Source organism: Pleurodeles waltl, chromosome 2_1 (genome assembly GCF_031143425.1).
Source record: "Pleurodeles waltl isolate 20211129_DDA chromosome 2_1, aPleWal1.hap1.20221129, whole genome shotgun sequence".
Lineage (NCBI taxonomy): Eukaryota > Metazoa > Chordata > Amphibia > Caudata > Salamandridae > Pleurodeles > Pleurodeles waltl.
Window position 1 is genome coordinate 728,667,032 of NC_090438.1, and position 24,832 is coordinate 728,691,863.

Genomic DNA, 24,832 nt, shown 5'->3' on the forward strand with positions numbered 1-24,832 from the left:
CGATTTCAAAATTCTTAGCAAGATCATGGCTGCTCGGCTACTCCCCTTATGACCAAGCTAGTGCGCGCTGACCAGAACGGTTTTGTCCCCGGCCGTAATACCTCCCTGAACCTGAGACGGGTTTTTACGGTTCTGCACATGCCTAAGAACCTGAGGCCGACGGCGGGGGTCTTGCTCGTGGTGGACTTCGAGAAGGCCTTTGATTCTATCAGGTGGGACTACTTAAGAACTGTGATGCTTAAAATGGGGCTGGGGGAGGAATGGGTGAAATGGGTGGATCTGTTGTACTCATCCCCACTAGCAAGAGTTAAGACCGGAAGGACGATTTCTAGTGCATACCCAGTATACCGGGGAACTAGGCAGGGCTGCCCCTTGTCCCCACTGCTGTTTGCTCTGGCAATTGAGCCCCTGGCCTCGCGGCTGCGATGTGAAGGCATGGGTAGGGGAATTGTGTGGGGTCCGGATGAGCATATTGTTTCTCTGTATGCTGATGATATACTTATCTACCTGAGAGACGGGACAAGCGGACTCACGTGGGCACTGGGGACGCTGGAAGACTTCGGAGACATATCTGGTCTCCGACTTAACCGGAGGAAAACATTTGTATTCCCGGTGCTGTCAGACGGCATGCGCCCTGATGCGTGCCCAGCGGATATAAACTGGGCCCCGCGGACTTTTAAATACCTGGGCATACAGATATTTCACGAATTGAATGACCTTAGGGCCGGGAATATTGGCAAGACACTCAGATCCCTGCACACCTCGGTGGGGTTCTGGAGATCATTGAAGCTAACAATAATGGCCAGAGTGGCGCTCTCAAAAATGATCATGCTTCCGCGCCTCCTTTACTACTTTGCTAACTTACCGCTACAGGTCCCCTCTGCATTGTTCCGAGAGCTGAATGCTCTGCTCAGAGAGCTGATATGGGGTGAGGGTCGCAGGAGAACAGCGCTTTCGACCATCTGTAGACCGACACACTTGGGGGGGCTGGGTGCTCCTGACTTCGAGGCTTATTACTTGGCATCCCAGCTACAATGGGTGGCCGGCTGGCTAGCGGGCAAGGGACGGCTGGACCTAGCTACCGCGCATGGAGTAATAGACACAGCCCGGATAGCAGCAAGTATTGCCCCCATAAGAGACAACATAATGTGCAATGTGGCGATGAAATGCTGGAAACGGTGCGAGAAAAGGACTGGGGTGGGGCCGCCGTACTCTCCCGCTCTGCCGCTGGCGGCCGTCGCTCTGGACCCGGGAGTGGGGGAGCGAGGGGGGCTGGGATTGGGACCATGGACGAGAGCAGGGATAGTGACAGTGGGGGGGCTATTCAAGGAGGGGGTGCTGAGGAGCTTCGCTGATGTAGCAGGGGGGGGAGTGCCGCAAGGACAATTTTTACTCTTCAGGAGGCTGGTGCACACCCTGAAAGAGCATTGGGACACGATCAACGCGGAACCCACGATTCACGGGGTGTTGAACCTCCTGTTGACAGCAGGAGAGGAACCTCACTTGATTGCAAAAATATACCGGGCCCAAATAGAAGCAGCAGTGGACCCCCTGCATTCCCTAAGAGAAAAATGGGTGAAGACAATTGGGCGGGATCTGTCTGAATCCGAGTGGAACAGAGCACTAGCTTATCCCAGGATGATCTCGCGCAACACGAGACTGAGATACATCCAATACAACTATCTACACAGAACATACCTCACTCCTCAACGGCTGCACCGCATATATGGGGGGGTGCCCAGGACATGCCCAAGATGTGGGGACGGTGAGGCCGACTTTGACCATATGGTGTGGGGATGCACGATACTCCAGAGGGGTTGGGACGCGATGATGGCAATCCTCACGGAGCTGTTCGAGATGGAGCTCAGGCCAACCCCTGTCATGTGTCTATTGGGCCTTAGAACCGGCATCAAGTGGAGTAGGGTAGGGGTCCGTTTCCTTGACCTGTCCCTAGCCCTATATAAAAGACTGATTACGAAGGGTTGGAAGTCTCCCACTCACCCATCTCTGACAGAATGGAGAAGCGATGTCACAAGATGGTCCAGAGCTGAGCTGCAGGTCCTTAAGGCCGAAGAGGCCAGGGGGGTACGCCAGACTCCCATCGCCTCGGAGTGGGAAAACCTAGTGACAAACTGGGACGACCTAACGAAGAGACCAAAAGCACCTGAGGGGGTGGGATGAACTAATTGAAATGGCCAGCGGATAGGATCGTGGGGGAAGGTCCCCGTAACTATGACAGGAGGAATACTAGGCGCCCCTCCGAGCCAGACGCGGAGAGTGAGAGAGCGGGGGGACAGGACACAATAACTAAAATGATAGAAATGATAGAGGACGGAGGGGTGCGAAGCACAGGCCAACCCTACATAACAAGTAATGCCCTGACAAATGCCCCATTAAGAAATTAAGCAGATCCACCCACTTAAGCCAATAAGTTTATTCAAAGTTTGAAGTTGAGTTAAGTCTGTTATTAGGTCACAATATCCAAGAGGTAACAAGGGGTACTGAAAGTACTGACAACATAAAAGCGATCTGATTTAGAATTGGAAATACTGATGTATAAGTATTATATTATAATATCATTGAAATGTACAAGTAATTGTAACACGCATCGCAAGCAAAGTATAACAGAGTTGCGGCTCAGTGAGCAGAAATGTACAATAAGGACAAAATGTTACAGTAAACAGACCTACATATGTAAAACAGCAAACAGTTAATAAAAATATATTTGAAAAAAAGAAAAAAAAAAAAAAAAAAGTTGTGATAAAAGATTTTGCAAAGACCACAACAGACTGCAAAACACTGAAGACGGATTCCTGGACCTGAGGACCTGCAAAGGAAGGGGACCAAGTCCAAGGGTCGCGAAAGTGTCCAAGGGGGCAGGAGCCCACTAAACCCTGGATGAAGGTGCAAAATGGCTGCCTCCGGATGGAAGAAGCTGAAGATTCTGCAACAACGAAAGGTGCTGGGAACTTCTCTGTCACGCAGAAGATGTCCCACGGAGTGCTGGAGGATGCAGAGTTGTTTCCTTGGCAAAATACCACAAACAAGCCTTGCTAGCTGCAAGAGTCGTGGTTGAAGAAAAATGGTGCTGCCCAGGAAGGACCAGGATGTCGCCACTTGGGTGAGGAGACAGAGGGGGCCCTCAGCAACGTAGAGAGCCCACGCACCAGAAGTTAGCACCTGCAGAAATACTTGAACACGGGTTCAAGAAGTCTGAACACAGCGGTCGTCTCAACACTGCAAAAGAGGGCCCCACAACACCGGAGATCAACACAGGGAGCTGAGCATCGCAGGACAGTGCTGGGGACCTAGGGTTGGCTGTGCATGAAGAATTTCATGGAAATGTGCACAGAAGCCCTTATAGCTGAAGTTCACACGGTGCACAGGATTACTGTCTGGAGAAGGGAGGCAAGGACTTACCTCCTCCAAATTTGGACAGTTGGACCACTGGACAGTCTGGGTCACTTGGGTTCACCACCTGTGTTCCAGAGGCCACGCTCGTCACGTCAGGATGAGAGGGGTCCCAGAGTACCAGTGACACTGTAGTTTGGTGCCTGCTAATGCAGGGAGAAGATTCAGTTGACCCACAGGAGATTTCTTTGTGGCTTCCAGTGCAGGATGAAGGCAGGCAGCCCCCAAAGCATGCACCACCAGGAAACAGTAGAGAAAGCCAGCAGGATTAGGCGCTACAATGTCGCTGGTAGTCTTCTTGCTACTTTGTTGCAGTTTTGCAGGCATCCTGGAGCAGTCAGCAGTCGATCCTTGGTAGAAGTCAAAGAGAGAGGTGCAGGGGAACTCTGGTGAATTCTTACAAGTCGTTATCTGAGGAAAAGCCCACAGAAGAGACCCTAAATAGCCCTTAGAGGAGGATTGGCCAACTAGTCAGGTAAACACCTATCAGGAGGGGTTTCTGACGTCACCTGCTGGCACTGGCCACTCAGAAGCCTCCAGAGTGCCCTCACATCTCTGGATCCAAGATGGCAGAGGTCTGGGATACACTGGAGGAGCTCTTGGCACCACCCTTGAGGTGGTGATGGACAGGGGAGTGGTCACTCCCCTTTCCTTTGTCCAGTTTCCCGCCAGGGCAGGGACTGGGGGTTCCCTGAACTGGTGTAGACTGGCTTGTGCAAGGAGGGCACCATCTGTGCCCTTCAAAGCATTTCCAGAGGCTGGGGGAGGCTACCCCTCCCCAGCCTTTAAAACCTATTTCCAAGGGAGAGGGTGTAACACCCTTTCTCAGAGGAAATTCTTTGTTCTGCCTTCCTGGGACTGGGCTGCCCAGACCCCAGGAGGGAAGAACACTGTCTGTGGGGTGGCAGCAGCGAGAACCCCAGATAGCTGGTTTGGCAGTACCCGGGGTCCATAGTGCAGCCCCGGGGATGCTTGGAATTGGTACCCCTATACCAGATTTGGCATGGGGGGACAATTCCGTGATCTTAGACATGTTACATGGCCATATTATGAGTTACCATTGTGAAGCTACATATAGGTATTGACCTATATGTAGTGCACATGTGTAATGGCGTCTCCGTACTCACAAAGTCCGGGGAAATGGCCCTGAACTATGTGGGGGCACCTTTGCTAGTGCAAGGGTGCCCTCACACTTAGTAACTTTGCACCTAACCTTCAGCAAGTGAAGGTTAGACATATAGGTGACTTATAAGTTACTTAAGTGCAGTGAAAATGGCTGTCAAATAACGTGTGTTATTTCACTCTGGCTGCAGTGGCAGTCCTGTGTAAAGGTTTGTCTGAGCTCCCTATGGGTGGCAAAAGAAATGCTGCAGTCCATAGGGATCTCCTGGAACCCCAATGTCCTGGGTACCTAGGTACCATATACTAGGTAATTATAAGGGTGTTCCAGTGTGCCAATTGAAATTGGTAAAAGTGGTCACTAGCTTATAGTGACAAATTTAAAGGCAGAAAGAGCATAAGCACTGAGGTTCTGGTTAGCAGTGCCTCAGTGACACAGTTAGGCACTACACAGGTATACACATTCAGGCCACAAACTATGAGCACTGGGGTCCTGGCTAGCAGGATCCCAGTGAGACAAATAAAACACACTGACAAATAATGTTTTCACTATGAGCACTGGGGTCCTGGCTAGCAGGATCCCAGTGAGACAGTAAAAACACACTAACATATACTCACAAACAGGCTAACAGTGGGGGTAACAATGCTAGAAAGAGGCTACCTTCTCACAACATTTTTTTTCCTTACCATTTTTTTTTACTTTTATATAAAATATTTTGCAAGAAATGATTCCCATTGTTTACCCAGAATCCATGAACATTGAAAGAAGATGCAGTTTTTAGGGTCGAGCGCAAGTCCTCTAGCCTGCTGTAATCTCTCTGTGGGCCTTAATCCACGTCCATTAGGCTCGTTGGTTTGTGGGCTTGGCTTTGAAATGTCACTTGATTCCATTAGTGAAAGGCATGTATACGTCATGCCTCTTCCGGTGTTTAGCCCTCCTCAAGCACACCAATCAACTACTGAAAACATACGAGGCTCCATGTTTTCCGCATGGCTTCTCGACTACTTTTTCTTTTAATTTTTCTATGCAGCGCGATCTCACTGGGCAGTGGTTGAGCGCTTTGCATGACATCAACCCTGTTACATGGATAGTTGCATAACTGCCGATAGGTTTTACTGCAGGCAAACTTCTGTTTCCTTTTCTGTCTCTCTTTCGTGCTTCACGTTCATGCGTGGCGCTTTAAATCGGTTCGCTTATGTGAAACTGTTTTACTTTTCATTTTCAATTTTGTGGCATGAAAAGTCCGGTTAGTACTTTACAACATTAATAGCTCTAAGTAGAGCAAATGTGAGACCCATTGCATTGCAAATGCTCGTTTTACCTGTTTTGGAGTGTGGCCTGGTTAGTCAGGATACATTAGCTATGTAGTGGCAAGAGGCCACAATATTTTGTTAATATTTGTGGATTATTGACACCCTTAAAGGTACTCGTGTTTGCTGGAGTTATAGTTGGATGAGTTTGTTTCTATGGGTATTTTCTGTTTCTCTGGATGGGTGTGGGGAATAATTGTGAACCCGTCCCTGCTGTCATAGTCTGTAAACATGAAGGCATTTACCTATTTGTTTGTGGTAGCAGGCAGGGTCGGACTAGAACGGACATTATACCAGTGCTCCAAAATAAAAGAAGCCCCCATTAGGGAATCAAATAGCTAAAAAAAAAAAAGTCGCACACATTTGCAACTCGGAGCAGTTCTGAACTTGTAAGAACAAGCTGTATAGATGTTTTGCAAGGTAGGGGATGCATTTGTGTTTGCTGTAGGCAGGGCTGGCTTTAGCGCTTTAGCGCTTTAGCGCTGGGGCGCCTGGTGCAACAATATTTTTTGGTGCCCCCGTCTGACCTCCTCCTCATATTCCCGTACTACCACCTAGCAAAAGTGCCCCTCATCTCTCTATTGCCTCTCTCTCACATACAATTCATTTGTTTTAAAGTGCAGATAAAGGCCGGCTTTACTAATCCAGTCAGCTATCCACGCAAAATACAGATCTGTGTTTTGCAGCAGGCAAATTAGTCCTCTCCGCTGCTCTAACGAGTCAAAACTGCCACTAGATGAAACTCATATCTCTCTCTCTCTAGCAAGAACATTACTCATAAGAGTTATCTTGACATTTTTATTGCTGCCTGAAACCTGGACACAAAGAACTCTGCAGCCGGTGTTTTAAAATCGAAAGGTATTGCTCAGTATAGTTCCCCCCTCTGAGGTCAGTGCCCCCCTTCCAGGCCAGCACCGAGTGTGGCCGTACCAGTCCCACCCCACTAAAGCCGGCCCTGGCTGTAAGCAATGTTTGTGGCAATATCAGGGAAATCAACAGTAAGAATTGCCCTGCAGCCATAAACAGACACACAAACAGCCAAAAACCAGCCCGCACACTGACCTGTCAGACCAGTCCACCAGGCACTGCTTGATTGCCCTATTGGCCAGTCTGACACTGGGTGTTGACAAATTTGGATCATTGTAATGTAATGTGGATCGAAGTAAGCAGAGTACAGACTAGCCATATGGCTCGAGTGAGAGAAATGACAGCGTGCAGAAGGAGTAGGTGTTTTGTAGATGTATTGATATTTTTTTTTAAACTTATACAACGTACAAATTGTGTAGTACTGTACATTTGAGTATACATTTGTGCAGCAGTGGGCGTGATTTGCAGCAGTGCACAATGGGTGTTGTCTGCAGCATTGCCAGTGAGCAGAAAGCTCATCATGGTTATAGTACATTGTTTCCCTTTCGCGCAACAAACACGTATTCCTAAATCAGACTGTATAACCCAGTGTGTAGTAATTGTACAGCTCTTCAATCCCTGGCGGCACAGCACTCAGGATAATGTGATGTATGGCTAAATACTTACAAGGTCCAAAAGGCAAGAACTATTGGCTATGCCAGGGCTCGTCTAAGTGGTAGTCGATACATGTAGAATTTAACCAAAACAGATGGAACTGTCATTGAAAAAACAAATTGTAACTTGTAAGGGCCATGCAGTGCTATGGAACTGTAGTAAGCTAAAATATGTATATAAAATATGGGCCAGGCTTGCATTAACTAAAAACCAAAGTTAATGTGCGTGTTGTCTAGTGTTTTCTAAAGTAGGCTACTTGCTCCGAAAATTATTTTATTTAAAGGATTTTCAGCTAAAATTCACAGTCGGTATGTATGGATTTTATATCTCACAGGTAGGCTCTAGACTGAATTATTTGCTTCACTGGCTTGTGCAGGACATGTGAATCATATTCTTTCTAAAACCAATATCCTCAGAAAGATGGTCTGTAACTTGTCTTAGTATCTTAACAATGTTAAGATTGAGTTTGTTAAGGTAGTTAAAGTGCACTAGCACATCAGACTAAATGAAATGTGGAATAACAAGATAAGCGGTTTAGGCAAGTGGTTGGATGGAATCCTGAGAGCAGTTATTTGTTTCTGCTGTTAGTTTTGTGGGTATAGTCCTGGGAATTTTAAACAGGTGTAAGAAAGTGAGGTCGTTTCTGTGTAGTTGTTCTGTAGAGTTGTATGTTCCAGTGCTCTACACAGAGCACGTTCCTGAGAGCTGTGATGAAATTCCAAGGTTTATCTTTGCCTTAGCCTGTCAGAACCTCTTTCAGAGGGCGATGAGAAAAGCAGGGATGACTGGATCCAACTGTGAGGGTTGAGGCATTCTACTACTGATGTTCTGAGTCCTGACTTGCTTTGGAATCTGAGCAACTGGACTTAGTACCCCTTCTGCCTTTGAGTCTCAGGGTAGGTGTGTTCCGAGCAATTCAAAGCGCCATCCGGGGGACGTGAATACATGGGAATGAATACAGGCTCGCAACGTAGAATGCATGCAGCAGCAATACATTATTGTCCAGCCAAATACTCACTTTTATGAAAAAGAGATGTATTTTATTTCTGCTGTTTACCCAGACAAAGGAAGAGTATGACATTCACAAACAGTTACACAGTCCTCCCCTGAGGTTGGGACTCTAGTGTTTTTTTGGCGGTTCCCTGTCCCACTCACTCCTCATGTTAGCAGTTGTGGGTATTCCCCATTCACTGTTGGTAACATTCAGGCTGTGCCCCGCTAGTAGTCCACTATGACCCTGATTTAAAGTCAATAGTGTTCCAGAGCAAACCCGCTAAAATTAGCAGCAAGTTCCCCAATGGCTGGAAACAAGGTGTGAAGTATCACAAGTTCTGGAATCTGCTCCGTCCGTGGGCACTCACAGCGGCTGTAGCCAAATTCAAGTCAGTCAGATGCACATGGTCCAAGGTGGCTGCACTTAGTGAGTGTATGTGCTCTTACTAGTGGTCAGAGTTCCTGAAGTGACAGGCAGCGTCCTGCAGCTACTCCTGTAGGGTAAGAGTTCCTTTGGCTCCCAATGGGTGGTGGCTGCAATGATCCTGTCTTGGGTTCCTGCCCCAGGTGAAGGTATCTGGGTACTCTCATTGCGTCCTCACTGTTCCGATAGGGGATAAAGAACAAATCACAGTCCTTGGTGCTCCTGGTAACCTCTTTTAACATAAGAGGTTACCGTGACTTACTGTCCACAAGCTCTGCCCAATCAGCACTGTGCAGTTATCCATGATGGCTCTTTCTGGCATCCAGGGTTGTCGCATTGCTACCGCACAAGACTCCAGCCCTTATCGCTCAGCAGTCTTTTCCTCAGTGGCCCCTGTTAGCATACAGGGTCTCTGCTCTGCTACTGCACAAAGCTTACACCTTTACCACACAACAGTCTTTTGCTTGGCGGCTCCTCATGGGCCTACATGGTTGATGCACTGATAAACGCACAAGTCTTCCGTCCTTACCGCATGGAAGTCTTTCACATGACTATCTTGATGGTGGCCCCTCTTGGCATATAAGAGTCGCTGATGCAGTCCTGCACACTGGTAATGTCCCAATTCATGCAGCAGCCATTTCCTCACACTTCGCACCAGAAGTCCACTCAAAAGGGCTCTCCACTGGACCTAGCTCCCTCCAACATTCTCCTCTTCGTCACAGGGCATACTGGTCTTGGCAAGCAGCTAGATCCTGGTGCTCCAGGACAGGTGGTCTTTGATTCCTTGGGTGATGTCCCTTCACCCAACCGGGGTACCAACAGGTCTTGGCCTCTAGTCCTGGCCACAGGCAGAAGTCTTCCAGAGTTTCCCCTCCTGACACAGCCCATCTGGCTGTTTGACAGATGACAAATTTTGGGGTCTCAATCTCACCTTCTTATAGTCAATTTTCAGACACCAAGTGCAATTTAGGATCTGAGTCTTTGAAATGTTATATTGAGGTTTCTCTTCTTTTGAAGTACATACTCTTCTGCTCCCTTTACTTCTTGAAAACAAAGTCTGTCAGAGCAGGGATGTCTCCGAAGATGATAATCCCACAACACAGGCCATGTGAGTCATTAGAGTTCACACCTGGGTGTCAGCCAAAGTGCTATGTACATCAAAAGGTGAGGCCTGGGCCCACAGCCCTACTCTTTATGATTCTCTTATCAGCCCCATTCCCTCCTTGAGATGCTCCCAGTCCCGTTCCTCATGACATCTGATTGAATTAAAGAGAACTGCTTGAAGTGTACAGGGGGAGGCCTGTTCCTCCCCTCCCCAGTGTGTGTTCCACCCAGCCTAATAGAATGCAGCAATCCACAAATCTTTCTCCTCCTCTACATGTTTCAAATCAGTAAAGTTGGGCACTCAAGGCAGTGGCACATATCTATAACAATGTAGAAGACTTTTCGTCCCAACACAGCCCTAACATTGGAGCTAGATATGCTTGAGAGCCATCATTCAAGCCACCGCCCTTGTTAGTTTGATAAAGTTGTTCTGATTTTAAAAATGAAGGATCAGATTAAGTCACAGTTTTGAATCCACTTCTAGCCAGCAATCTTATTCCATTCCCAGTGCAACTGCCATGTTTGAAAGATGTATTAATCCTGCCTTAGACTTTATTTCACCAGTGAAGATAGCCATCACAAACAGATATAGACCCTCTGCTCCATGGTTTACTGATAACCTCAAATAGTTTAATAGACTTTGTAGAAAAGCCAAAAGAGTGTTTAGAAAAAGTTAGAGAGAAAACAAAAAGCGTGTTATAAAAAGAGAGTTCTACAAGAATATAAGCAACTCATCAAAGCTGTTAGGGCTTCTTGTTTTAGTTCCATGATCAATAAGGTGAATAACTCTCTTAGAGAACTCTATAACACAGTTAAACATCTCAGTAAACCAGAGATTTTTAAAACCACCATTCTTTCCTCATAGCCTTTATGTAATAAGCTGGCCTAAAAAAGGCTTATCTCCAGTAGTGGAGGTGGAGGGGAGGTGGAAAACAAAGAAAATTATTGGGCCATTTTTTGAAGGAACGAGCCTTGCCCAAGAGGCCACTCGCTCAACATATATATATATATATATATATATATATATATATATATATATAATTCCTGGTGTCTAGTGTTTTTTTGCTGTCCAGGGGCCGATCTTACTAACAAAAATGGACAATCTGACTCCAATGGGGTTGGAAAAAAAAAGAACAAATGTCACCATCAGGGGAGTGACCCTTGCCTAAGGCGTAGTTCTCCACAGATACATATAAAAAAAAAATCTCTAGGATTGTGCCCCACCATCATGGCTGCTCGACCGTGATCCAAAGGGGCTTCACAGCATACACTCCAAAAGAAATGGTATTGAGGGGTCACAAACACCAAACCTGACCCCTTCATGGTGCGGAAGGCGAGGGACATTGATGATGACGATGTGGCCACTTGCACAACACTGACACCGGAGGAAGTATAGAACACCTCTAGTATGCAGGCGGCTGATGTGCACCTGGAGGCTTGAGGGGGACACGTGTGCTGCAGGGAGCAATCCATCAGGCTGCTGCACCTGCCACCAAGAGAAAGGTTGCAGCACCCAATACACAGTGTGATTTCCCCATGGAGGCCCCCCCATATGAGTAATAAGGAGAGCAATGCCTTACCAAGAAGTTTGGACCTGCATTGTCACTCCTCACCTGTTATTGCATGGATCCCACTGCCGCTTCCCACCAGCTGAGGCTCAGATCCCAATCGCTGGGTTCGGTGGATCCTGCTCGATACAGGTGGGCTGATCCTGGCGGCCGCTGGCAACGCCTGATTGTGCACCGTCTCAGATGCAGTAGGTGCGGCCCAGATGCCTGACCTGACTGTGACGGACGTGCCATGCAACAACTGAAAAGACTCTGACTCACACCTCTACTCCTGAGCTGGGGCCCTGAGGGAAGGGTACAATAACTGAGAAGGCACTGTGGGCAACAGAGAGGGTGCTGGGGGCAGAGACGCTCTGCAGTGCAAGGAGATCGTTTCTCACCAGAAAGTCACACGGTATTCTCTCATGGAGGAACACCGTCTGCCTGAATGTTTTTCACCCCCATGTCCACCATGGTGGCCCCCTCAACAGCAGGAATTGTGGGGAGTGACAGTTGTTTTTTTTTTTTTTTTGTTTTGTTTTGGTGCAGCTTTGAGATGGTAAGGGGAGCGGGAAAGCCACATGCACATGACATCCCCATGAAGCAACAGCAAGTTATGTCTCTGCACTCAATGACCAGCAGTGCACTTTGAACTAGCTTCTCCTGGCTCATGGATATCTTACTGAAGTAACACTGCTAAACTGGGGGAGACGAAGCTCACTTAATAAGCGCCTCTAAAAATTAATTCTGCACACTCAGAGCGATTCACAAGCATCCCCTTAAGTGGAGATTTCTTTTTTGAATTAGACCTCACCTATACTGCTTCTACGGCCCGACTTGGACAACTAATCAACATTGCCGGCAAACCTTGGAACCTCCATCTGCACATCCTCATTCCACACTAGGGGAATCCCAAAGAGAATCAGAGTTGTGACACCCCTGGGTACAACCCCAGTTGTCTCCTACATGCCTCCAAAAAAATTGCAGGTTACTAGAGTGTCACGTTACTTTCGGCCAAACAAGGCACGAGACCTGCACTCAACTGCAGTTGAGGACAGAGAAATGGCTCAAGCAAAGGAAGATTTATTCTCCCCTCTGCAAGACTTTAAAAAAGAACTACGTAAAGGACTCAAGACGAACCTTGCCACCACCCTAGAAACTCTACGGTCAGGTCTCAATTCCAAACTAACAATGCTACAGCAAGATGTGGACTTGGCTGGTACTCACACGCTTGACCTTGAAGCTAAATGCCAAACCCTTGAACAGCAGGTGGCCAGGTTGGAAAGCTCCTCCGACACCCTTAAGACACACCTTCAAACCACATTGCTAAAATGCGAAGATCTGGAAAATAGTTCACAACATGATAATATTCACCTTCAGAACCTAGAGGAGGGGGTGGAGGGCCCTGACATGGAGGCTTTTGAAGTAGGCTTGTTTTCAGAACTGCTGGGAGATAGAAGTGTTAAAATCACACTAGAACAAGTCCACTCTGTGGGCCCACCAAAGCAGGGAGGGGGAAGGCATCGCAGAGATATGCTGGCAAAACTGCGCTCCTACAAGGTGAAAGGGACAATCCTACAGGCAGCGAGGAAAGTGGAGGAGGTGTCCTTCCAGGAGTCAACATGCTCTGTATTCCAAGATGTATCCCCTGCTACTTTGGCCGCAGACTATAATTTAGGCCTGTAACTGACAACCTATGCCACAAGTGCATTAAATACAGATGGACGTATCCCTTCGATATGGCCTTTAACTATCAGAATAAGACACACCACTTTACAGGCCTGGAGGAAGCAGCAAACCTGCAAGGTGTAGCTCAACCAGCACCATACAATCCCAAAGGGAATCCTGGCGCCACATCCACAAGCCTTCAGTCAACTATAAACAAAAGACAATGGCTTCCACAACAACGACCAAGGTGATTTGGAAAGCAGGAATCCCCACACTGAAACTCGCACCTACATTGGGGCGCTTGACGCCCTGTTCTCAATCGCTTGCTCTTAAGTTCAATTTTGAATTATCTTTTGCCCTACTAGCTATTACACGATGGCTGACACATGGGTTCGTGTTCCATTGTTATACATGTTCTGGATCTATCCCATTCTACTGATGAGAGTTTAAAATGTACAAAACATCCTAATAAGCCGCTATTATGGCAGATACACTTTTGTTATATCCCTTAGACACCATGGGGCATATTTAAGAGCCCCTAGCACCACATTAGCTTTATTTTTTTGACACTAATGTGGTCCAACGAGGCCAAAATCACTGCTGCATAATTACAAAGTGGCGCAATGCATGCATTGCACCACTTTTTAACCCTTTGCGCTACATTATGCCTGCACCAGGCATAATGTATGCAAAGGGGGCGTTCACCTGTTAGGGGGCCAAAAAATTGTCTAACAGATTTCTTTGCGTCATTTCTTCCGAAATTTTTAATGCTTGCTCAGAGCAGGCGTTAAAAGGAGGCTCCCATTGGTTTCAGTGGGCTTCTGGGTGCTTTGCAGGATTAGCCTCACAATTACTGATGCTTATCTTGCAAAGTGCCGAACTAGCATCAACAATTCTGACGTTAGTTCCCTAACTACTGCCACGGTGCACCGCATATTAAATATGGAGCACACATGGTGGCATTAGGGGGGGCGCTAAGTGGCGCAAGGAATGTGGCGCCGCACTAGGTGCAGCACCACTTTTCATAAATATGCCCCCATGTTTATTAACCTACATAGCATGAATGCATAAGAGGTTTATGATTCCAATGCATATAGATATGTGATTCATCTAAACATATTGCAGCTGTTTGGGGACTAAGCTCCCCAGTGTTATTTTTTTATTGTATACTATTTTTGACCCTTTGAGTAAACTGATGTTGATGAGTGATGAAGGACTCAAGCCGAACGGGGGATGGTGATGGAGGGTTCCCTGTGGGGTGGGGGGGTAAATAAAGACACAGAGATTGAGACCATGGGATGCATGCAATAACTACTTACTAACATGGTGTTGACTACATTAACGTGGAATGTCAAAGGACTCAACTCCCCAGCTAAATGCCATAAACTGTGGAAATATCTCCTCTATCAACGACATGATATAGCTGCCATACATTAAACACACTTCAAATGCGATGAGGGGCATAGACTACGCCACAAATAGTACCCGCTGTTCTGTCCATCCTTGGCTCCTTTTACACTCATCTCTTACGTTTAAACCTAAAGACAGAAAGGCAGACAAAGAGAATGATCAAAGGGGAGATGCTAGGCAGATTGTGTACGGTATCCTACATCTACGCCCCCAACTCGACACAAGCAACCTTTCCTCTCTCATTTCTCACCCTCTTAGGAGGCTTTGCGGAAGGCAAGTATATTCTTATTGGAGACCTTATCTGAGATCCAGAATTAGATAGCACCCATCCACACCGCTCACCAATGGGCAACTTTACTAAATCCTTAAAACAATCAATTCAATCAGCAGGCTTGACAGATGCCTGGAGAATAGCACACCCCACTGCTTGAGATTACACTTTCTTCTCCCATTCCCACCACTGATACCCGCGACTGGACTATGTATTCAGCAGCCAAGCCCTGGAACTCTCCATTTTGACCTCCACTTTTCACCCAATTGCAATTTCTGATGATGCCCTGTGGAGCTTGCACTAGACTGGGCATCTCCCACATCCAGACATCATAGATGGTTCTTCCCTGGGTCCCTTAACAGGGATTGTCTCTTTCAAGATGAGGTGCGCACTACCATTAAGTAGTTTTTCCAGTTGAATGACCCTCAAGATACCAATTTAGCAAATACATCGGATGCATTCATAGCAGTTGTTACAGGGAAACGTATTTCCTTATTAACTGTGCTAACCAAACAGAAAACCCAAGACATACTAGCTCTTGAAGCAGAGCTTCACATAGTGGAACTGGCTCATAAAGATAACCCTACTCTTGCACAACAAAGGAAGGTCGAAGCCCTCAGGGTGAAACTGAATGCCATCTATACTAATAGAGTGGAGTTTACCTTGCTTCACCTCAAACATATTACCTATGACCAGCAGAAAAAGGTAGGTGTACATTTAGCACGGCAATTACAAGTCAAACACGAACAAGACTATATTGGCTATTTATGCAAAGAAACGGGAACTGTAGCCACAACCTAAACAGACAAAGCAAAAGCTTTCCTTGATTTTTATAAATGCATGTACATATCTTAGACACCTAGTGTAGAATTGCAAATAGAATAATAGGGGAGAGTCCAACTGCCACAAGTGACTGAGGTCCAAAAGGAGGAGTTGGGTAGCCCAATCAGGGATGAGGAGGTTCAAAGGTGATCACATCCCTTAAATTGCACAAGTCACTGAGACCCGATGGGCTTACAGCCCAGTTCTACAAAACCTTTAGCTCTGACCTTGCACCACACCTAACACGCCTCTTCAACTATAAGGCGTCCACTTGCATGGTTACTCCCTCAATGAGCAAAGGCTTGATCGCAGTCAACCTGAAACCAGGAAAAGACCCCTACCATTGTGCTTCGTACAGCCCAAATTGCATTACTTAACTTGGATGCAAAACTATATACTAAAATCCTGGCCACACAATTGGAAAGCATTCTGCCTGACTTGATCCACCCAGATCAGTTTGGTTTCATTAAAGGGAGGCAGTCACATGACAACCTGAGAAGGGTAGTCAATCTTGTCAAGAAGGCAACTAAAAAGAGACTCCCAGGAATCCTTTTAGCACTAGACATTGAAAAAGCCTTTGACCGGATGGACTGGCCCTTCCTTCACCATACTCCCTGCAAACTTGCCATTAGTGGATACTTCAAAGCCATGGTCCAGGGAAGCTATGCAAACCCCCCTCTCACAAGTGGTTGTCAATTGGATGAAATCAGACTTTTTAAAGCTAGAATGGGGCACTTGGCAGGGATGACCACTTTCTCTGCTTTTATTAGCCCTCAGTATAGAGCCCTTTGGAGTAAAAGTAAGGGCTACACCACAGATGCGATGCATCCCCTTTGGCCAATATGACCACAAAATCTCACTCTTTGCAGACGACGGTTGCTTTCGCTCACTTCACCCACATCCTCATTGGAGGTTTTACAGCAACAATTAGCTCTCTATGAAAAGGTGTCAGGCTACAGGATAAACCTCCAAGAGTCCTCCCTCCTTAACTTGACCCTGTTCAAGATTGCAATGGAGAAGCTTGCCGACCCTACTCCTTTCATTTGGGCAAAGAAAGATCTCACTTACTTAGCTTCACAGCGCTAATTTTCCTCCACTTTTACACCAACTGAAAGCAGGCCTCAAAAGGTGGGCCCCAATGTATTTATTGTGGCTGGCCCGGATAAATGCTGTTAAGATGTTGGTCTTGCCCCACCTATTTTATCAATTTTAAGGGCTCCCCATAGAGCTCAACCAAAAGTTTCTCTTGGAGATTCGCTCCATCATCACACGGTTTACATGGCAGGGACAAAGAACCCGACTCCCATACAAGCTCTTAAGATTCTTGAAACAGGCAGACTGCCTCTACCTGATTTTCTTCTATACTATAGAGCAGCACAACTCAGGGTCATAACAGAGTAGTCAGGAAGATAATCAGATAAACACTGGCTCCATATAGGCAGAGTGGGAGTAGGGCACTATGGGGGTCATTCTGACCCTGGCGGTAAAATCCGCCAGGGCCAACGACCGCGGGAGCACCGCCAACAGGCTGGCGGTGCTCCCATGGGCATTCTGACCGCGGCGGTACAGCCGCGGTCAGAAACGGAAAACCGGCGGTGTACCGCCGGTTTCCGGCTGGCCTGGGGAATCCTCCATGGCGGCGCAGCTTGCTGCGCCGCCATGGGGATTCCGACCGCCATCCTGTTTCTGGTGGTTTTGGCCGCCAGGAACAGGATGGCGGTAAGGGGTGTCGTGGGGCCCCTGGGGGCCCCTGCAATGCCCATGCCAATGGCATGGGCACTGCAGGGGCCCCCGTAACAGGGCCCCACAAAGATTTTCAGTGTCTGCCATGCAGACACTGAAAATCGCGACGGGTGCAACTGCACCCGTCGCACCCCTTCCACTCCGCCGGCTCCATTCGGAGCCGGCATCCTCATGGAAGGGTGTTTCCCGCTGGGCTGGCGGGCGGCCTTCTGGCAGTCGCCCGCCAGCCCAGCGGGAAACCCAGAATACCCGCGGCGGTCTTTTGACCGCGCAGCGGTATTCTGGCGGTTCCAGCCAGGCCGGCGGCTTCCGCCGCCGGCCGGGGTCAGAATGACCCCCTATGTATGGGATGTTCTGTAGAAGCCGAAAGCAGATGGACTCCCTAACACATACTACAATACTCCCACAAGAACCACCCTTAAGGTATGGGACATTGAGAGTCAAGCGATTGGGTGGGCAACCTTCCACTCACCATATGCTCCAATCCAAGTTAACCCTGTCCGTCCCACCGGCATTCACGTCGGGTCCCTTTGACCAATGATGGTTTGGAAGATGTCTCACTATTTCTGATCTTTTCCGTGGGTGGTACATTCTTACTTTCAAAAATTGCCGACAACACTTCAGCTTAACAGCCTCCAAGAGGTATCACTATACACAACTGAAACTCTGGATCCTTCACCCAGGCACCCAATTAGCCGAAACTAGGGAACTGTCTCCAATTGAAATATGTGTTCGACAGGCAACAGATGCTAAAGGTACTATCTCTTTTCTATATGCCCACTTACCTTACCTGCTATCTAACCACGTCATGTCAAATTTTAGACCACAAAATTTGATAACCCTATAGCAGATAGACAATGGCAGAAGCTCTGGGGAGATATAATTAGATTTAATCATTGAATAGGAATGTGGAAGCCCACTATAAATTAATATATGATTGGTACCTATACCCCACCAAATTTAAACTAATCTACCCCACTACCTCAGATTTATGCTGTAGGGGTTGCCGGCTGCTTATTGATTTTAAACATATCGAGTGGTATTGCCCACTCATTCGACCCTTTTGGTCCTAAATTTTGGCACAGATCTTAATCATATTGGGTTACCCGATCTCAGCTACATTAGGTTGTACCCTATTGGTCTTACACTATGACACTCTTAAACACCAACCTCCAAGCAGTCATTCCATTCTATGGTTGTGTTTCGAGCTGCCAAGACTGCCTTGGCAGCAAATTGGAAAAAACCCACAGCTCCATCTGTTCCCAATGGCATGTTAGACTCTGGCACAGCCTGGCGATGGAGCGAATGGCTGATACCTTATCAGACAACTACAAGAATTTTGAATACTGTTGGGGCCCCTAGTGCAGTTCTTATCGGAAGGTATTCCACTCATGGCTTGCCAGACTCACACACTGGCGCTCCACTTACTCCAAATTTAATCACAGTTAAAGACTTGCCACCCATATATCTGGATCACCTATGCCATTCATAGGTACTCCCTGATTACTCGTCCGATGTCCACTCACTACACTCTTTCAGTAGTTAATATACTCACATAGGGCTTCTAGTTTGGGGAGGCAGTAAAGGTTGGGTACTGTATAAATAACGATTATGATTACATTGTAACCAGAGATCAAATTGCTGTATATTATTATGGTACGGTAGTCTCCTGCTAGAAACAACTGAATGTTATTGTATTTGTCTGTATTACTGACTGCTATTTTAATGTCAAAGTATCTCTGTATGCTAACATACCCTGTTAAAATTTAATAAAGACAGTTTGACAGAGAAAGAAACCCCTGCTGTCTAGTGCATTTCCACCCCTCAAGGGGGCTGATTGGCCTAGAAAATGTCTGGTCTGCCCCTAAGCAGGTGGAAAACAAAAGTACAAATGCCCCTTTCAGGGAAGCGACCCTTGCCTAAGATGTGTTATCTTCTTTTGAAGACATATATATCTGAGAGCCCTCCTTCTAATGTCTGCCATCATTCTAGCTATCTGGCATCTGATTGAAGTAGTGCTACCTGGAAGTGTGCTCGAATTCTAGGGCTCCAAAATCATCTTCTTTTGGCATTTTCAATTTATGTAGAGCACTTCTATACCTAGCGGGGCCTCAGATCAGCTATGATAGTAGCACACTCAGCTTTCTGAAGAATGTCCTGGGTACCCAAAGTAGTAATACTCTAGAGTGGTACAATAGACCTGGAAGCTTGACCATCTTTGCCGGTGTTATCCTGCCCACCACCGAAAGAGGTACAGAAAGTAGTAATACTCTAAAGTGGTACAATAGACCTGGAAGCTTGACCATCTTTGCCAGTGTTAACCTGCCCACCACAGAAAGAGGTACTTTTTCCAAAAATCCACACATTTTCTTCTTAAAGCTGAGTTTTCTTGTGGTTGCCATATCTCAGATGAGGCTCAGCATCAAAGATTTGAACTCCCAAATACCTTAACGAGACTGGCTCCAGTATCACAACCCTGTTTTTTCAGTGATTCAAGCTCTCTTGTGAATTGTGAACTGGGAAAGCACATTTTGTCCCAGTTAACTTTGAGACTTAAGATTTTTACAAAGTTAGGTAAAAGCTGGATGAATCTATCTGTGCACATACTGCCATTTCTTAAGCAGCAGCTCATTGGCATCTAGCAGTATAGTATGCATACCCATTCACAGTGGGATATCCAGACTATTACCCCACAGTCTCAGTAATCCAGCTAATTGTCAGTGCAAAGAGCAGTTGGATAAAGGGACAACATTGCCCCATGCACCATGCACTGTAAAAGCTTTCAAGATCAGTTGACCTGCTTTGACTCTGGCCTTGGGGTGTGTGTATAGAAGACAGACCCAACTGATCACTTGATGCCCCAACCCCATGTGTAGGAAGCTGGCCTGGTGTGTGGTTGGTATCTGAGGTACTTACACCTAATAGCAGGTCCAAGTATCCCCTATTAGTGTAGTGTAGGCAGTGTCTAGAAGCCAGGCTCTCTAGAGATAGCTGTGGATGAGCAGCCAAGGCTTCTCTAGGAGACATGCAAAGCTCAACAATACCACTGTAGTTATACAACACTCACACACATGAAAGAAAACACTGTGTTACAAAACTAAAGGTACTTTATTTTAATGACACAATTACAAACAGTACTAGAGAGGCAACCCTCCAATAGGAGGTAAGTAACACACTAGATATGTACACTAGTAATCAGTAATAGGCATAAAAAGTGATAGAAAACAGTGCAAATGCAAATAGACAATAGTGACCCTAGGCGGAGCCCAAACCATATACAAACAATATGGAATGTGAATGCAGGCCCCCACCTAGATAAGTGGAATGTGTAGAGAGGAGCTGGCAGAAATAGGAAACCCCAAAGGTAAGTACCACAGTGCCGCCTAGCGACCAGGAAGAAAGGAGTAAGTTACTGGATTTTCCCCAAACCACCCAAAAGAAAGGAAAAGAAGAAAATGCAACACCCAGACAGGACTGCAAGAAACCAGCAGTGGATTTCTGGAGAAGACCTGTGGAAGAAGGGGACCAAGGCCAGAAGTCACAGAGGAGTCTAGGGGGAGCAGGAGCTATTACCCACCCAGCTGTGGTTGCAGGAGTCGGTCGATGGTAGGACGAAGACGGTCAGCAATGCAGCCCTGGAGCAGGTGAGGATTTCCTGGAGGATGCAGTCGACCTCCCATGCTAGATAGATTATTGCAGTCAGTCAGTAGCGTGGAAGAGCCACCAAGAAGCCTTGGCAAACGCAGAAGTTGCGGAGAAGCAAAAGTGGAGCTGCCTGGGACCAGCAAGGTCCAGGAGAACTCAACCCAGAGGGGGAGTCCTAGGGGGGCCCTCAGCGAGGCAGAGAGTCTACAGAAGAAGAGGCAGCCCCCACAGGAGACCCAGTGGATGAGGACACAGGAATCGCAGAGGAGACCACGCAGCCCAACTGGATAAGGGTCACATGCTGCAGGAGAAGCACATAGAGGGCTGTGCGTCGCAGGAAGGAGTGCTGAGGGCTGGGACTACACAGAGCCTGAAGATCCCTTGGACGAGATGCCAACAAGACTTGGTAGCTGCAAGAGACGCAGTGCACGGGGAACTGTCCAGCGTGGGAAGGCAAGGGCCCACCTCCACCAAAGTTGGACGGCTGGTAAAAAGGACCAAGAGGACTACTCTGGACCACCACCTGTGATGCAGGATCCATGCAGCTCAGGAGGAGAGGAGATCCACATAGCTGGTCGACGTTGCCGTTGGTGCCTGCAGATGCAGGAGAGTGACGCCTTGACTCCAAGGGAGATTCCTTCTTCCTTCTCGTGCAGACTGAAGACTTGCCACCCTCAGAGGATGCATAGCCGTCGAAATATTGCAAAAGCTGGAAGGAGCAGTGGAATTAATGTTGCAAGCAGAGTCTTCGTCGTTCCAGTGGCTAGATGACGAAGTAGAGGTTGCATAGGAGTCCTGCTGGAATCTTGCAATCCGAATCTGAGGACCCACCCAAGAGAGCGACCCTAAATAGCCCTGAAAGGGGGATTGGTCGCCTAGCTAGGTGACCACCTATCAGGAGGGGGCTCTGAAGTCACCTGCCTGACCTGGCTACTCAGATGCTCCCAGAGGTCCCTGCCAACCTTGGATGCAAGATGGCAGAACCCAGGGATCCTCTGGAGGAGCTCTTGGCACCACTACTGGGGTGGTGATGGACAGGGGAGTTGCCACTCTCCTGTCCATTGTCCAGTTTCACACCAGAGCAGGGACTGGGGTCTCTGATGCGGTATAGATTGGTTTATTCATGAATGACACCAAATGTGCCCTTCAAAGCATACCAGATGCTTGGGGAAGCTACCCCTCCCAAGCCATGTAACACCTATTTCCAAAGGGAGAGGGTGTTACACCCCCCCCCAAAAAGGAAATCTTTTGTTCTGCCTTCCTGGGCTTGAGCTGTTCAAGTACCAGGAGGGCAGAAACCTGTCTGAGGGGTGGCAGCAGCTTGGGCTGCTTGAAAAACCCCTGAAGGCTGGTAGGCGCAATGCTGGGGGTCCTCTAAAGAGCCTACAGAATGCATGGAATCATACATCCAATACTGGCAACAGTATTGGGGTATGATTCCGACATGTTTGATACCAAACATGCCTAGGTTCAGAGTTAACCATTATGTAGCTGAACACAGGTAGTGACCTATATCCAGTACATGTATAAAATGGCATACCTGCATTCATGAAGTCCAGGGAAATGCAGGTATGGAGTTTGTGGGGGCACCTCTGCTAGTACAGGGGTGCCCTCACACACAGGTACATGCACCCTGCCCTCTGGGCTAGGAGGGCCTACCTTAAGGGTGACTTACAGTGACCTTCTGCAGTGACCAGTAGTGAGAAGGGTGCATGCACCCTCTCAGGCTGCAATTGCACTTTGCATGGGCTCCCCATGAGTGACATATTACATTCTGCAGTACATGGGAATCCCCTGGTACCCCAATGCCCTGGGTACTAGGATACCACATACTAGGGACTTACATGGTACACCAGTATGTCAAATGTGGGGTGTAAGTGGTCCAAGTAACCAAGTTTGAAGGGAGAGAGCATAATCACTGGGATCCTGGTTAGAAGGATCCCTGTGAACACAGTCAAACACACTGACAAACAGGCAAAAAGTGGGGGTAACCATGCTAAAAAGAGGCTACTTTCTTTCACTATTTGCTTCAGTATTGTCTATAAATACCTCCAGTTGAACATAGTAAACGCTTTGTCAATGTCAATTGAAAACACAATCACCTTTTCTAAATTATTAAGAGCTTCTCCTAATACTCAGTGGTCTAGTCTAATATTCAGTGCAGTCTTACAGCCCAAGATAAACCTGTTTTGGTTGGGTTTATCAGCTGAGGCAGCGGTTGGTGCAATTGTCCCACTAGTATTAAACGGAGGATCTTATAGACCTTGTTAAGTTGTGACAAAGGTCTGTAAGAAGCTCTGTCTGCATGGACCGCCTGTACAGTTTTCCTTACCCTACCCCTAATTACATATCTTTCTGCTGAGTATGGGTAGACATGGTTATCATTAAAGGGTTTCTTAAAGTTCTTTTTCTAGGTTCTGGGGTGTGTAGTGTGTGGCTATGGACTGGGGTGATCGAGGGATTTACTACCACAATATCAAACTAATGTATTCAGAACATAGTGAAAGTAAGTATATAATAAGTATAGCTTCATTCTACTTAACTCCACGTATATGTACCTTGATAGCATATATATATATTTGTTTTCAAGGTACATAGATGTGGAGTTAAATAGAGTAAATCTCTGCTCACCTGTACATACTTATCTTCACAATATCGTGGTAGTTAATATTTTGGCCAGACTATTTTGTAAGTTGATATTTTGACTAGTTCAGAAGCATTTTATTGTTTTTCCTTAATAACAAAAGAATCAGGAAGAAAAGAAAGCTAAATGCGTACAGTTCTTTAGTGACGTATAGATCAGGGAATAATCCTTTTGCCAAGTATACTAGAAATGGGTAGGTCCATATTTTGCGCTTGATATTCTGACAAACAACCGCTATGGGGAGGCTCCAATCTAAAGTGGCAATCTAAGATAAAAAAATAGGGAGGCTTTACTCCAAATTGGCGTTCTACAAAAAATGTTATGCTGCATAGGAAACATCGATCTTGGATGCAACAGTTTTGTACCGTTTGATCTTTCTTTTGATTCCAGCGATGCCCTTTCAATACAAATACCAAAATACCTTTACATTAAGCAGCATACATGCATCAGTTTACAAACTCATTAAGATGAGCATTACCATGTTTCCAATCACTTGCTTGTTTTACTTTGATAGGTAGCTTCATTTGAAGAAATTGTACAGTGTGCTGACCAAAGGCTGGAGCAGTACCGCTCCCAGATTTCACAGTAGGTATTCTCTTGTTTATCAAAATCGCCTCGATTTGCTTAACATTTGTTATAAACATTTTCAGTATTTTAAATGTGACCCATAGTATTTATCAATAGGTCGTAATGCCACAACTAAATTGAAGTCAGTTGTTAGTTGTGGGAAATACGTAAGCGTACTTTGGTGCTGTTATCTAAGTGATGTACTTCCAAAAATGAATTGTTTTGATACTCAGAGAAACAATGTGCTAATGCTTTTATTCTAACTTGAACAGAGTAGCAGCTATTCATACAGGATTTTTAACACATGAAATAAAACAATTAAGCATAGAGTTGAGTTCAAAATGGATGAAGGTGAGAAACATTGTTTTGTGCCCCAGATCCCCGAAGCCTCAAACTTAGTTAAAACATAGTTTTGAGCATGAATTTATGTACTTAAAAGTACATTCTTAGTAGTTCCTCTCCATTGCCTGGGGCTCTATGCTCATGTTCCTTTTATTAAACTCCTTATGGCATATTTGAACATTCTGATGTGTATATTAGCATGCTGATAAAAAGATACAGCAAAGAATAGTAAAGTTTGAGCTTAACTGGATACATATACAGGCATAGCTGGGGTTTATTACAATAAGTGT